The following is a 17283-nucleotide window of genomic DNA, read 5'->3' as shown; positions in this document are numbered from 1 at the left end:
ATATGGTTGTCACGGAATTCTTCCATCATGAACAAAATCCATGATCACTCAAAAAATCCTGCCTTGGATTTGTTGCAAAATTCTTCTGTCATGGACGAAATCCATGACGAAATCCATGACCCCTCAAAAAATCCTGCCATGGAGAAAAATGGTTGTTGCAGAATTCTTCCACCATGGACAAAATCCATGACCACTCAAAAATCCCGCCTTGAAAAAGATGGTTGTTGTGGAATTCTTCCATCATGGACAAAATTCACGATCACTCAAAAAAATCTTGCTTTGGAGAAAAATGGTTGTTGTGGAATTCTTCCATCATGGACAAAATCCATGGCCATTCAAAATTTCCGTCAGCAATAAAGTTAGAAATTCTGGAAAAAATGGCCAAGTGTTGGAAATTCCTCCTTCATGGAAGGAAAAAGGGCTAAGTGTTGGAAATTTCTCCTTTATGAGAAAAAGGCTAAGTGTTGGAAAATTTCTCCTCCATGGATGAAAAAATGGCCGAGTGTTGGAAATTTCAATTTATGGAAGAAAAAATGGCTAAGTGTTGGCAATTCCCCCTTCATGGAAGAAAAATGCTAAAGTGCTGGAAATTTCTTTGTCATGGGGAAAAAAGTGAGTGTTGGAAAATTTCTCCTCCATGGATGAAAAAATGGCTAAGTGTTGGAAATTTCTCCTTCGTGATGAAAAGATGGCTAAGTGTTGAAATTTCTTCTCCATGGATAAAATTTGGCTAAGTATGAAAATTTGACTAAATATCTTTGTAGTAAGAGAGAAAATGTTATTGGTCTATATGTTCTATTTTGAATTTCTTTGCATGATTCTTAGATGGCTTATATCTATTTTGTATGAGGAGAAAACTCCAGTTCTAGAAATTCAAGAAAGACGCTCAAGTCCCAAATTCTAGTCCTAGCATCAAAGACATTCAAGTACCGAGTGATTCAGCCCCAAGCGTTCAAAGTTTAAAGATCAAAGTTCAAATCCAAAAATCCAAGAATATGGCAAAGGAAGTTCGATATGACAAATTTGTGAAGTGACATAATCATCAGCCAGGGATTCCAATCCATTTTAGGGCGATAAATTTCCAAGCAAGTACATGGAGGATGGGAATGTTTGAGGAGAGATGTTCAAAAACGTCAGTCAAAGCTGGATCTTAGTTGTGAAATGATGCGTTTGGAAATGAATCAAGCTTACATGACATCCATCATATTTTTGTGGCACCCAATTATCTTTATTGAGGAGTCTAGTTCTCCAAGTCAAACTTCTCTACATTCAAGGAATGGAATCAAGAATAATCTATTCAAGGAAGATTGAGCATTTATCGAGTAATGGACATGCATAGTAGGCATTTATCACCCACTATAGTAGTGGATTCCATCTTGCATTAATTTATATTCCCTTTCTTTGCCCTAACCCTAATTAGGGTTGATGTGGCACAATTTGGGCCATCGATTATTGTCTTCATCTGGGCCACCCGTTGTAATCAAGGACCTATATAAAGGCTTCACTTCTCATTTGTAAAAGGGGTTTTTTTTTTTGAGATTGTTGCTATGAGCTACTGAGATTATAGAGTTTTCATTGAAGCTTGGTGAATACTTATGTGCCTTGGTGCTTGCTTGTTCTCTTAAATTCCCTCATTTAGATTAAGTTTAGCTTAGTTAAAGTGTTTCAATTGCAATGGAGAATGCAATGGTGTTTTGATGAATTTCTTTGGTTCATACTTTTGATGGTTTAGTGATTGTAAATCGTTGTGCAAAATTAGCCTGAACACCTTCCATGCATATATTTCACTTCTATCTTTCATATACATTGTTCTTTATGATGGTGGATGTGGTGGTATGAAAATCTTTTGCATAACCCTTGAAGATTGCACCAGTTCATGCGTAGTTGTAGTATAACTTGGCGAAGCGGACCTTGGTAAATTGAGGAACTTGTCCACCAGAGTACTATCTGTTGTCATCACTTCCCTTACGAATAGATTAGAATCTCTAAACCCTATCCTATTTCATTTTCACATATTTTGTGAAAATCCAAGAAGTACTTCATTGCAAAACTTTAAGATAGCTCCCACATTCAGTATGGCTTAAAATGAATCTGAGTAAACATGTAAAGCCCCTTGTGATCATTGGTAAATCACATCAACCACCGAGCTAATCCACAGTCAAGACCTGATGTTAAAGGAACCTTGAAGTCATTGTATGATCTTCTAGCGATCTTAGCATACACAAGCCTTTATTCAAGAGAGGATAAGATATTTCGGTATTTTGTTCTATTGTTCGGTGGGTCATAAAACACACATCAACGGGTAGATCCACCATACCTACTCGCAAGGGGTGCAACAAGGGCTTTCACCTCAAACCTCTCCCAGAGAAGAATGCATTAACATGCATAAGAAAGGCTGAGATTCTTTCTTAATAGAGACTCCCACTTAGCAGGAGTAACATTCTTACTGCTTTGATTATCTAGATAAGGGAGGTGATTCCAAGTTCACCAATTAGGAAGCTTTAGTAGTCAAACTGGCACACAACCTTAGCAAGAATTAAGCATTCTCCCTCTGTCATGCAAGCTCCCTTTGAATCTGATTTCTGCAACAGAATAGTCTCCCTCTAAATATCATTTCTTCCTCTTCGAAGAAATTAATCATAATAACAACTCGATCAATTCAATCCCATGATTGCAAGTAGTGTTCCCATGTTCATTTCTATAGTCTACATGAATGTGCATGCAATCTCTCATCATACCATTGCTTCCCAACTCGTCTTGCAATTAAGAGAGATTGATAATAATCATAGAATCAACCTATCGTGGAAAGAAATATAGAGATCAATGCTAAAAGCATACACTAATCGCAGTGATATAACAAAAATTCATGATCGATATTCAAAGGTATAATCATAGAATACTTCTCTTTGTAGTCCAATCTTCCTCAAAAAAGATCTCAATACACACACAAATATGGATCAAGAAACGAATATCGCTTGTAGCACTATTGAACAATAAACACAGATCAACATTCGTATGGTGATCACAACACATGCTAAGTTAAGTGAGACCGTAGCATAGAGATTCATGAAAAATAAACTGCATATATATGTAGCAATAGCAAAAACACAGTCTGAATATGCAACACGTGATACACAGTAACTAAAAAATTGAGAATTCACAACACACAACATGCTCATGATAAAATACATGAATCAGACTGGAGACACATTCATATATATTCTTGTAATCTACTTCTTGCTAGCAATATCATTCACACACCATACACTAAATGATAATAATGTTCATCCAATATCTGAAAGTGAAACTGAAGAAGTTTAAGTACAATGCTTTCAACTGAATGCCATGCTTATCAAACAAAGCAATCATATATATATTGAATTGAGAGACTCTTTATATCATAACCGAAAGTCTCTTTATATTTTCAAGCTCACGTCTCTTTGTGTGTTGCATGTCTCTTCATATAATAAAATGTTAGATATTTAGGATGAGACAACTAGCACACCTTGAATGCCACATTGTGTTCACTTGGTTATATAGAAACAGCATCATAATTCTCTTCTCTATGAATAAAGATCTCTCTTCAACACTTACTATAGGAACCAACCCTTTTTTGTTGAAGCAGAACGAATAAAAAGATGTATGTGTATCGAACAAATTAATCAAAACTGACTATTTTATCAAAGCTTAAACTATTTAATATAATGTAATTGTCATTTGAGTAAATACTAAATAAAAATGAGGGGAAGTAGAGATATTTTGAACAAAGACTTTCGAAAAAGTAGGTCAAATATTCTTTGTATTCATTTCCATGATAATAAAAGAAACCCATGAATACCTTATGGGTTTCATTGAAACTTCAAATTTCACCTCTTTTTCCAATACAATGCTACACGTCTACTCAAAATCTAGGCCCTTGTACCCTTTTGGAGCCACATTAATTACTTTTACCATTTGTTGCCAATATGGTGTATTGGTTACCAAACCACAAATTGGAAACCAAGAACTTGCCACTTCTTCGATAGAATTCCGCAATAAGTTCTGGCCAACGAACAAGAATTCCCTTGATTCCACTGCACTTCAGGCTTCGCTACGTCTAGGCGGGTAGATCTTCTCCTCGAACCTGATCACTTGGCTTCGGGCTTTTCTATAATGTCCCCTTTTTGAGACATTAGAAAATTTAAAGACATTAAATTTGACTATTAGAGCGTGGATTAATATTATAAAAGGTCAATTTAGTATTATAAAGTGGGCTAAAAAATACAAGGAGAGATTACGACGAAAAGATAGGAAGGAAGTCAAAGAGTCACAACTTTGAGGTTAAAAGGAGAGAGACTCATTCATTCAGGATATGCTTGGTTTATTAGTTAGACCATAGTTTCTCTCTTGGGAGAGTTATTTGGAAAGCTTCAACTTTCATCCAACAGGAGGACGAAAACCCTCGTGCCGGGAGACAGTAGACGCAAACCCATTGTCTGTGGAGACGTCACTTCAGGTGTCTTGCATGTGCTTGCTAGTTCTTTTCTTAATATTCCAATCCGACTGTAAAACTGTGTTTAAGATTGGACTTTGAATAATAGTTATTATATTGTTGTTGTATAATGCAATAACATGTTATAAGATATTTTATGAGAATCTATTGGTTTTATATCAGTGGCTAATAATGCAACTTTGTATGTTTAATTTCTGAATATTATTCTGAGGAAGAAATTGGGTAAATATCTTCTGGGGATATTTCAGTGGTATCAAAGCTAGGTTTTTCTTCCAGCCTGTGAAGTTATAACAGAGACAAATTTATGAAGGGTCAAATTTGCATATCTAAGTTCGATTCAAGAGGAACAATTGTTTTTTCTTAAAGGAATAGAACTAAGGAGCATTTGTAGTCTTGAGCTTTATATTTGCTTCAGTTGTGATTGTTTGAGGAAGCTGTTCAAATCCTGCTCTATGGGTATAGAAATATTTTTGGTGAATATATTAAGCTTGAAGAATTATTGTTTATATAAGTTCTGCTTACTTTTCCCAAATTTTGGAGAATATTTTGGCAGTTGGCTCAAATATCTCAAAGGTTCAAAGAATATTAGTTCAAGGGCAATAGCAACAACAATTAATCAAATTTGCCGTAAGGAAGCGTTTGGAGTGTATTGGAACTACTTCAGCGCACAAATATTATCAATATCATGTTTATTGTTATTGAGACTTTGAAGGCCTTGTATTATTATTTTCTTGTCATGGAGACTACCAAGAAATTAATATTTCTTGTGGAGAAATACAAATAATCCACTTTGGTGGAGCGGTAATTGGTTAAAATTTATTAAAAACATTTGTTAATAAACTTTAGTGTCGTTTGTGTCCTGTTTTTCTATCGTCCAAGAGCCACTTAGGTGATTGAGTGGAAGCCATTCAATTATCACAAGGATCCTGCACGAGCAATCTATCATCATTAGCCTGATTCAAGCCTTGCTTAATAGCTTAAGAGACCTTCATTATCTTGGTGTTGACCGTAGCCATCTATACTGCGTCGGCAAATTACCATAATAGATTTATAGGGGGGGAGGATTCATTCTGGTGGACGCATATAAGTTGGAAGATGTTGCCACAGTTCAACCAATGAAACTGTTATGTTTGCGATAAGAATAGGGGAATAAACATTTTGGTTGGCCATTGAGGCATTAATTATTTGCCAACATTATCAAACCACAGTGTCGGGAAAACACTAAATCAAGGTTCTATTTTTGTAGTGTTAAAAATTGTGAAATATTGGTTAGAAGAGAGATGAAAATTCGGATATCGGTGCATATGGATGATTGAGAAGAGAAAATTGACACAGTATTGTGCCATCTTTGGATTGTGAACAACCTTGAGGGAAATCTAGATTGGACGAAATACCAATCTGCAAGTATTGGTTCACTCACAGAATTCATCGTTGGTCTCTGAATCTGGAGCCATTTGGGCATTACAAAGGCTGGCGACTAAAATATTGGGGAAGTTGACACAAATTGCTACCATCGGGAGTGCTATTGGTGCCAAGAAAGAGCCAAAATGAGTCAAATGTTGAAATGCTTAAAGTGGTGATTTTTGTTGTGAAGTGTGCTCGTAAACGCAAGTCTGAGAATCTTGGCGTTTAATCAAAACTTCTGAAATTGGAATCACTTCGAGCAGATGTTTTGGTTTTAGTAATGAAATCATCTAGGCTCGAAGAGATACGCTATACAAAATCTGTTAAAATCTGAAATTTGGCAGTTACAGAAAGATGTTATGAAAACACTCCTACTTTTGATTGGCGTTATGTCGAGTTGTTGGTATCGACATGTCCCTGCAGATTGTTTTCGTTACTAAAAATTGAGTAGTATTGAAGCCAAGATGGAATATTCTTTTTGAAGTTTGGAATGCAAACTGTCAGTGTAAGCACACCATCATACTGAGCTAGACTAAAGTCAGCATAAACATTTGGTATAAGGAGGAGGAGTTCATTTGCCGTGAATGATTGTGACCATTACAAGTATTTGTTTTAATATTTGTAGATGTGTCTTTAGAACATAGTTCCTTGAGCATTACAATGAATATATGATTTCCTTGACAATATTAAGGAACAAACTTAGAAATTGTTAGAGAAGGCATCAAATAAACCGAATGAATTAACTTGGGATTTTCACGGGAGCTAAGCCGTGTGTAATTCTTGGAGCCATTTTGTGGTAGCGAAAATTGTGAATAGTGCTTATGGGTGATTGCATAGTTACCATCAGGTATTGCCAGAAATAGTGATATTTGGGATATTTCATGCTGTTTCAGAACAGATTGGGAATAAATTCTTATGCAGAAGTAGTCTTCATTAGTAGCAATGAAGTGTGTGATTTGGAATAAATTCTTATGCAGAAGTAGTCTTCATTAGTAGCAACGAAGTGTGTGTTATTTGTATTGGAAGCATTATCAGTACCGAGACTCTTTTCTCTGAAGGAGTATTAATATTTGACTCGTAATTTTATATATTGTGCCCTGCTGTCATTTCCAGAATCCAAATGAAGCTGTCATAATTTGCAAGCTCGGGATGGTCTCAACAGTTTGAGTTGGGGAGAACATATCGGATCTTTCTTTATCTTGCCGAGAGTGATTATTCTAGCAAGGGCTTTCTCACAGGGAACCATGGATATCATTTGGGTGCAATAATACATAGTTGTTTTCTTGAATAATGGTGGAAGGAATGTACACAATGTTTTAGACAGAACACGCATTACTGGGAAGTCCTTCAACGTCCCTAGCTTTGTTTGTTTTCTATCAAGGACCCCATGACTGTATCACCCTTCCTTTAGAATCCTAGAGAGCTCAGAAGAATTTCCTGAGCCCTGCTTATTGGGTATTGATGAATACAACATTAGGAAGTTGTACTGCTGCATGGTAACAAATCCCAGTAATCTGTTCACAGATATAGTCAGTCTAATCCCAGCCTACAATCTCCTAGAAAGATTTCAGGCAACTAACTCGGGGTAGTATGCCTACAGTTTGACAAATGCCATGTTCATAATTGTTAGGGTATATGGGAATATTTAAACAATAAAAACAAATCTTCAAGGTATTTAAATCTGCAAACAGGTGATTTAAGCAGCCCATTACAAAAGTTGCAGTTACAGTCATGGAAGATCTGAAAAGCAGTGTTTTCTTGGAGGAATTTAACAATACATTCAATGGTCCTCAGCTAAGAGACTTGCAGAAAGAGAAAGATTGTGGCCGGTTATACGCCCTTGGGTTGCAACTGGAACACATGGAATCCTTAAATGATGTTCTCTCCAAATTGGAGGAGGTAGAAACTTATTTGACCAATGTAGAGCAGGCAGATTGTAGACTCCTAAATTGGGCTTTACAACCTTCAATGTTGAGTCTTAATGTAGGCTCTTGAATCCCCCGTCAACTTGCAACTAATATTTATCATTGGCATTGGCATTGATCAATGATGAAGTATTATACAACCAAATGATTTAATTTTACAATTCTTTACTTTTCTTAAATTTTTTTGTATATATACAAACACACACATACCCAAATGCATCCAAGCCCCCAATTTTGTTGCCATGCATCCACGTACCATGTTCTGATACTCGCATCCGAACCAGTAACTAAGATTAAAGATGATGAAGGAACAGACCTGCATTTAGTAACTTACCTTGTTAGACTGACAAGAAAAGCTAAGACTCTAGTATGAAATATTTCATTTGGATTCAATATTATTTCATATTTTTCTTCTTCTTTTACTGTAGCTTAGTATTGATTTTCTTATATGCAATGTTTTAGTTTCTATCAAGTGATAATTTGTGGACTATCCTTCACAGTATTAAAGTTTCTTGGATGGATATGACCTATACTATCGACTCTTCTATTAGGTTTTTCTATGGGTATATTTCTGTTAAGAACTGATTATAAATCCATTTTTTCTGCATGATTGGAAGAAGTATTCTTGGTTTTTCTTTGTAAAACTGTTACAATGATCATTAAGCACTTGTCTAGCTGAACATTTACGTGTAAGAATAATTGTACTAATTATTGATAATAGTAACTTCTATTCTTATGAAATCTATCATTTAGTTCTTGCAGATCTCATGCCACTTGCATGTGTAAATCTGGTGGAGTTGGAAAATATTATTGTAGTTTTTTTTATCGACATACATTTTTCCCTTCATATATTTATTAGCTCTCAATTTTCTGAATATCAACTTGTATTATTTGATATTCTTTCAATCAGTAAAACCTTAAAGGCGGCATGCTTTTGATGATTCGATAAGTAATTACTCGAAGGTTTTATTTGATTTTTCCTATGTAATGGATGCTAATTTAAGCTTTTGGCACTTGTTGGAGATTAAAGCAATTCCATGTTAATGAGAAACTTTAGATGTGGAAATGTATTATACCTTGAGTACTTGTAATTCTCTTACAGTATCACTTAAGTTGTCTTTTGAACAGTTTTTCAGGCAAAAAGACCTTTCAACATTTATTGTCATCTGGGAATCGAGTGGGTTATATCATTGGCTCTGCTGCACTTTATTTATTTATTTGTACTTATTGGCATCACATGGAAGATTCGGCACATTGAATTTAAATTTGATGAATTCAAAGAGCTGGTTAAGGGAGTAGCTATTACTCTTATCTTCCTAGGTACTATTCACTCTTTCCATTTAAAAAATGATCTTGAGGCATTTGGGGATGATTAAGATTCATGTTAATTATGACTCACTCAATATTCTGCTCTATTTACAATCTCTGTTGGTTTGAAAAGTGATGAAAAGATTCTTGTTATCCAAATTGTTGTAATTACTTAATAAAAAACTCGACTATGTTGAACAGGTTTGATCACATACATTGGAATATCTATAATTCTAGAGAAGCAAAATGCTCACCATCCCTGCCACCTTTTATCTTATACACTACACATTTCCTTCAAACATGGGAGACCTGAACTTTGTTTTAGGTTAAACTGTAGCTCCTAACCTGGATCTACATTTTTTTTTCTGTCTATGCTATGTGTTTTAAAAATGCTACACTTTTGTCCATGGTCTTTGTAGGTAAATTCATGCAAGTAACGTTTGTCACAATTGTTGACTAGATCATCAAAATAACTTTATAATTAAATAATTATTTACTTTTTCCAACTATGTTACATGTTGCTTTGTTAACCTTTTAAATTTTAATATTGAATTTATTAATTATAAACTTCTTAAAATTCTTATTTTTTAATTTTTTAATTTCAATTTTCAAACTTTTCTACCTTTGTGATGTCAGTTTTTGTTTTAGTAATGATATTTTGCAAATTGTTGAATAGTAATGTAACACTAGCATGGGGGGACGTCAGGACAGGGGGACAATGGGACAAGTTTTTGGTACGGGAAAAAAATGCCCTCAATTTGAAAGGGATGGGAGGGGTGTTACATACTATACATATAAAACTTGAAAATGTTACAAAATATCATACCAAATTGATTCTTGAATTACTTGAACATAGCAAAATTGCAACACAAACTAAAACTATTGAACATTCAACATAGAAACATTGTACATAGTAAGTTGTAATGTACCCAATTCCATAGTAATGTTCAGAAATCAAAATTCAAATAGAAATTCAAATTATCAACAAATAGGATTTCCATTTATAGTAGACTTATCAAAGATTCAAATATCATAAAGATGATTACAATGAGTAGCATGATATGATATCAAAATGAGTACAAGATCGTGTCAAAATGACAAAATGTAGTGAAGGGAGGCCTCTAATCATCCCCCAAACCAAAGTCTTCATCACTAGAACTACTAGATTTTGAGTTCTCATTGTCAAGTTCCAAAAAAGGAGCACCAATTAGCTGTACATCTGTTTCTCCTGCAATGTCATCCTCATGAATCTAAGATGGATCCTATAGATCTAGACCCCATCATGTTGCTGGGCTCTCTTTGTACACATGTTGTGCAATCTACAATACACAAGAAAGTGTACAAAAACTAGCTTTTCCGCTCTCTTAGAGGTAAGTTTGTTCCTCTTAACAGAGTAGATGAAACTATAATTAGACTAGTTCCTCTTTGTAGTTGAAAAACTAGAAACTTGAGATAGAAAACAAATGACCAATGTGAGAAAACTTGAAAAGTAAAACTCTTTAAGTTCCTTTAAAAACTTAAATAGGTTCTAAAGCTAAGGAACAAACCTGAGATAGAAATCGAATGGCTAGTGTGGTAATCTATGCCCTTTGTGATCCATGACATTTCCACCACAAAACATGATGCTTTTGTGCCATAGTTCGGATATCCATCTTTGCTAGTTCCAAGTAATAAGAACATAATATTATAACATAATGTTATAAACATACTCAATAGTAAAATTGAAGTTACTAAACTCTAAATAGTAAATAAAGAATAATAAATATTGAAGTACCGACTACCTGTAAGAGTGGAAAATTCCATCCACTCAGAGTGAATCTCATCAACAATATCAACTTCAAACATCTTACCAATGCACCTAAAGAAACTTGCCTTCACCTTATCATCTTGAAGTGGTGTAACTCTACCAAGCCCAAGCATGTACCCCTTAGGATTAAATGCATAGGCAGCTACTTGCAAAGGAGTGTTAATCTCTCCCATTTGTGGTGAATGATTGGCTGAATGTGCTCATTGTAGAATGTTAAAGTAGGGTCACTCTCTTGTATGCCACCCTCATTTAACCAAGCATAGAACCAATGCACTCATAAACCTCTCCAAGGGTAGGTACACCTCCATCACCATTATTGATCACTTAGAAAAATGGCCTAAGGATGGAGACTATGTATTTGGCATCACTCCAAATTGATCACTCTTCACTCTGTCCTTCACCCTCGTCCCCTTCTTTCTCTTGGCCTCAACCCACTTAATTCCATTGTTGTGTCATAACCGTGAGTTGTAGTGGCCCATGCAACTCAACCATTCTCTCCAAGAGAATGTAATATGATTCATATCTAGTCTTAACTGGTTTCAAGAACTCCTTCCTGAAGATCTTGAGGAGTGCATGTGAAGTGTGGTGATCGCAGAAAAACATCTAGACTACTCTCGCATCATTGACCACTCCTTTAATCCAGTGTATTTTTCCGATGCCCTTGAATGCATTGTTCATGGCATGCACACAACATGATGTCCACCAATTGTGTCTATAGGTTGCCTCAACAAGCTTCCATATAGCTTTGCACACTTGTGCTGGCTTTGTCACTACTTGGATCACATTTTGTGGCCCAACCTCCTCAATAGCCATCCTAAGAATGTGAAACCGAAAATCAACATCTTTATGGTGCACATTAAATAAATCTGCTATGGGGTTACTTGAACTTCTTGATTTGTGTTTTCATTTGTTTCCCTCCCCTACTAAACTCTGAATAGATGAAGGCCGGGAAGTTGATTCTGACATAGGTCCAAAAGCTGATTCTAAAATTGTTAGTGTACATTAAATCTAGTAATGCTGCCAAACCATTCTACACCACAAAAAATGCATTTCCATTTTCTCGTGCCACCACTAGAGGCATTGAGGTTGATACTTTTATTTCAAATTGTTTGAGATGAGACTTGTCATCATAAGGATCCATAAAAAACTCTCTCAAATTCTAAGAGGGGCAATCTATAACATTTGGTCCTGGCACAGCATAACTAGATTCGGCTTTTGGATTAGCCCCATGCTCACTTTCTTCATGCTAATGTTCATACTTAAACTTGCACCCGCAAAATGCATTTCTATGTCTTTTCACTATATTATTGACTATGAGAGGCCATTTAGACATTGTATTTTACAAAATGATAAAGTTTCAGCCTAATTAGTAATTGAAAAAAGTGTTAAGAAACTAGTTTGATGTTTCAGCCTGATTGTCATATCACCATTTTAAGATAGATTTTTAATAATAATTACATAATACAATATTATTAAATAAATAAGAACAATGAAATCATATATTTAAATATAAAAAAGAAATAATAATATTATAATCTATTATCAGTAAAATAATATCTAAAATTAGATATAAAATAATTAAATAATAATAAAATTACAATGAATGAATGAATAAGTAAACTTAACTACAAGAAAAATTATTGTAGAAAATATGTAATCCTCTAAAAATGATTTAGTAATAAATGATAATGAATACAAAATAAATAATATAATATAGAATGATATAAATTAAAAAAATTCAAGAGATATGTAATAAAGAGATCCGACTCCGTCAAATTAAGATATAAAAGGGAGGAAAGTTCATTTTAAAGAGGAAGAAAGAAGAGGAGAAGAGGGGAGTTAAAGAATGATGAATGGAAGAGGAAAGGAAAGCAAAGAAAACAAGAAAACAACTTTTTCAAAGGGTTGCAATGATAAAAGGATGCAACTCTTCAAAAGAGTTGTAATTATGAATAGTTGTGACTCTTTGAAAATGTTGTAGTTATCAAGTGTTGTGACTTTTTGAAAATATCATAATAGTGAAGTCTTGTGACTTTTCAAAGTATTAAGATTATAAAAGATTGAGACTTTCCAGAAGGACATAGATGACAAAATAAAACAAGATTTATAAATACCTTTGACTAAGTAAAAAGGAGGAGAATGAAATAACCCAAATGGGTATTGACCCGATTTCTTTCTCAAGATAACATTTAGAACATAAACATATGAAATTGTATTATAAAAAACCAATTATATAAACCATAGGAAATATTCCCAATAGATATTTAACCGGTTTCTTCTTGAATATAATATGTAGAACTCAAACATATGAAATTGCGTTACAAACCAATAGTATAAACCAGTAAGTTCTCATAAAAGTCCTTAAAGCATGTTATTGCATTATACAAGAGCAATACAATAACCAGTCTTCAAAGTCCAATCTTAAACACAGTTTAATAGTTAGATTGGCACACTAAGAAAAGAACCTGTAAGCACATGCGAGACACCTAACGTGACTTATCCACGGACAATGGGTTTACGTCCACTGCCTGCTGGCATGAGGGGCTACGTCCTCACACTGGCTGAAAGTTGAAGCTTCTTAAATAACTCTCGCAAGAGAGAAACTGAAATCTGAATCATAAACTAAGCATATTTGACTCAATGGGCTTCTCTCCTTTTAATCCACAAAGCTTTGACTTTTCGACTTCCGTCCTGACTTTTTCATTTTATCTCTCTTTGCCAATTTTAGCCCACCTTATAATATTAAATTGCCCCTATTTATTTATGCTTTCATAGACAATTTTAATATTATATGAATATGTCTTTGAATCTTCTAATGTTCCAAAGGAGACATTACAAATCTCCCCTCCTCGAGATTGCTTGTCCTCAAATAATCATTACCAAGACCCCATATGAATTTGTAGGTAGCTCTGTAGCCCAATCTGAAAACAAATCCTGCCATACTACAAAGCAAGGTGTCAAATTCCAATCCATCCATCAACCAGATCCCTGGATCCCATGTTAATCTATGAAATATCGCTAGGCTGTACAACTCTGATTATCATTGCATCCAGTCTCAAACCGAGTAGAACTACAACAAAATCACCAACAAGCCATAGATACATTTGGTCAACACCTGGATTCCAAACCTTGTTGTTATGACCAACTGATATGATGAGGTAGAAATGTATTAAGGAGCTATGTGTAACCCAGTGGATGGTGAGGACCTAACCTAAATAGATGATGTAAGAAACAAGCTGCTCAAAAGCTAAAAACAACACTAGGGGCATATCAAATATCATGCTGTTGTCGTCAATTTGGAGAACCCCCAAGTACATAGGTGCTCTGAATAAGAATGAAGCCGAAAAACCATTTCCTAGGATTGAAACGTAACTTTCAACAACACTCCACCAAGATCTATTCAATAGCTGATGTATGAAATCCATCCAATTCCTATATGGATTGAAATCAGGAACCATATTTGAATTGATCAAAGGGCGAGTGGATGTAGTCAATTCACCACACCAATCTCGTGACCAAGATTCACTGCTAGGAATTGTATCTAGATCCAATATTCTTAAGTCAAGATCATCCTCTTCATGACAATCGAAAAGAGTTCCCTCGTTTAACTCAAAAAGGGAATTATTGGAAGTTCAATCAGCATCTACTTCAAACAAAGGGTTGTCAACAAATTGAATGTGATCTGAAGTTTTGGTATTTGGTATTTTGGGGCAACTATCTAAGTCATACGTCTATTGAATGCTATCAAGTTCATCAATTACTTCTTGGAAAAACTCCTGTCTCTCTTTACCCTCGTGTTCTCAAAAATGATTCATGATCCTGATCTGATTTTTTGCTTCTTGAAGAGAAAATTGAGTATCATCCAACGCCTCACGAACATCCTTAAGCTCCCTGTTGAACTCCATAATCTCATTCTTTTCTTTATTCAACTGACCGACATATATTCCAGCAACCTTAAGAGTATAATCCTTGTTGGAAAGCAAACATAAATAATTTGATTTCATAGATTCAAGGGCTGTTTTGACTACCCTCAAATCAGCAACAGGCCAATCTTCTTTCACTCCCTTTTGAGCCTTCCTATGGAGATCCTCCACCATCCTCTGAGTGCTGTCATTACTTACCAAAGATGCCACAACCATGTCTTCACTAACCTTCAGCTGGTTCTTTAAAGTACGCTTTTCATTGTTGTCATGTTGAAGTAGTTCATTGTCTTGCAGTGTCATCTTGGATTGTTCCAATAAATTTATGTCATGGATATAAGAAACATATGGTTCATCACACCTCTCAAAACCATAGGCCTCCTTTCCCCCACTCTTTTGATTTGTATGCAAAGGCAAAAGTGTTGCCATGTTACATGTGTATATAAAAGGCTTATCATACAAAGACTCCAACCTTCTATTACCTCATGTGCAACTGACTTCATCAACCTGTTTGTCAAAGTTAACCTCCCAATCACCAACGTAAAACTTGCACTCTGTGTAACATCTTTTATGTGATCACGAGAAGGCTGTAAATCAATGGTAGTTGTCTGCTTTTCTTTTTCAAGATCCTCTGTTAGATGATGTTGGCCTGCTGGAAACTCTTCATACAAATTTTTGCACTAGTCTTTTGCAAGGAGATCCTGAACCAATTCAAAATATTTCTTTTTTGCGATATTAGTCTTATTTTGAAGTTTTTGATGGAAGTTCATTTAATCAGAAATTAATAAATTGCTTTGAACTCCTGTTGGAAATTTGTTATGTTTGTTATAAATGTTAGAGTATATCTGCCCTTATATCCGATTGGAGATTATGGGTTAGTTGTTTATTTTGAGCAAGCTCTTTTATATTCTTGTCTTGATTAGGCATTTTCCCCAACTTCTATTATGGACTCAACTCCAACCCAAAGCTTCCAATTTGCTCAAATAATGTTGTCAAACAGTTGGTGGACGCACGACATCACTAGATTGCTTCAGCAACACCAAAATCCAACTTTTAGATAGACATAAATCCTTTGCTGCAAGCTTCACCCTCTATCCTTCTACTCAAATACTCTGAAATTATGTCAGACAATTTGCGTGTTTGTTTCTCGTATCCTATTATCACTACTCATCGTAGAAGGTTTGTCATCGACACTGCAATAATTTCAACACAACTTCTTCATTGAGTCATCAATGGTAATTTAGGCATGCATTTACACTACAAGGGAGTGCATCGATATTCCAACATCTTCCTCCTTGTCTAATTGGATACCATTGCATCCGAAGTTATAACATTGAGCATTGTAGCCAGGTTTGGATGAATCATTCCTAAAACCTTTGCAATGCCCCCCAATTCTCATAGTTGCTCCACATATCTAAATCTCAAGGGCTTTTCTTTTGCTAACAAGATTGGTTGTTGTGATAGCTACAGCTGCAGAATCAACTCCTTTAACAGTTGAAGATAGTGAACACACCAATTTTGGAAGTGAGGTTAGTAGAGCTTCCCTTTTTATGCGGTGACCTATAACACCAGTTGATCCAATCAAAATCGCTTCTAGACTAACTTCAAGAAGGTTGGCAATAGCTCCAACACAATCTAGGGCATCCTGATAGCTTGCATCACCTGTTGTAGCATTTGCTTGACTTGCATTAATTAAAATTTAAAACTCCACGCACCCTAGATGATAAAATATTTTTGCAATAGAGCACTGGTGCAGTTGTAACTGTATTTGGTTTAATTTCTTCCTACATCAATGCCTCATTCCTTGCTGTATAGACTTTCTTAGCACTAGATGCTTCATTAATTTCCAATCATCAAGACAAAACTGTTTCCTATCCGAATTGATAAGAATAATTGTAGAGGTTCGATCACTCAAGGAGCTCTGTTACAATTTTGTGTAATGCTTACAATTGGTTGAGCATGAAGAGTCCAATATTGATTCTGCTCTATAGAAACTTCTCTTCTAACTACAATTCTAACATTAAGTATAAAGATGAATTATGTAGGTATCATTGTTATATCCATTTGATTTCCTCCTTTCAACTTAATCCATGCCTTTTAGAAGATTCCCAATGATGCTCGACAAATTCGTGGTCTTCTAGTCTGAAAAACATGAGACAATATTTCTTTCGAACCAATAGGTTTAATCCATTGAAGTGAGCCTGTGTAATACTATCATCATAATTGTTAATGCCAAAATGTCGCGCATCTCCCTCTACTGTCGACGGTCGCGTGGAATTTCCTACTTCGACAAAACTCTTCCACCCATAAATAGTTTTACTGGATCGCAAACACTTGTTTTGTTGCTCGATTACCCAATAATAGCTGGTGTTTCAAATTCTTCATGGCGGTTACTTCTGCTCCAAAACTTTCCGCGTAATGGAATAT

At 35.1% G+C, this 17283-nt stretch overlaps 1 pseudogene across 1 annotated transcript in view; it reads left to right on the top strand.

The window, feature by feature from the left end:
* LOC149568036 (regulator of G protein signaling 1-like) overlaps window positions 1–17283 on the top strand; it is an 89305-nt pseudogene that overhangs the window by 37374 nt on the left and 34648 nt on the right. The window contains exon 6 of the transcript XR_016362482.1: window positions 8950–9141. The product of XR_016362482.1 is annotated as a regulator of G protein signaling 1-like (transcript). The remainder of the gene's footprint in view (window positions 1–8949; window positions 9142–17283) is intronic.

Source organism: Cupressus sempervirens, chromosome 3, assembly GCF_028749045.1.
Source record: "Cupressus sempervirens isolate cs-2001-9-10 chromosome 3, ASM2874904v1, whole genome shotgun sequence".
Lineage (NCBI taxonomy): Eukaryota > Viridiplantae > Streptophyta > Pinopsida > Cupressales > Cupressaceae > Cupressus > Cupressus sempervirens.
This window is presented reverse-complemented; position numbering and strand designations above follow the sequence as displayed.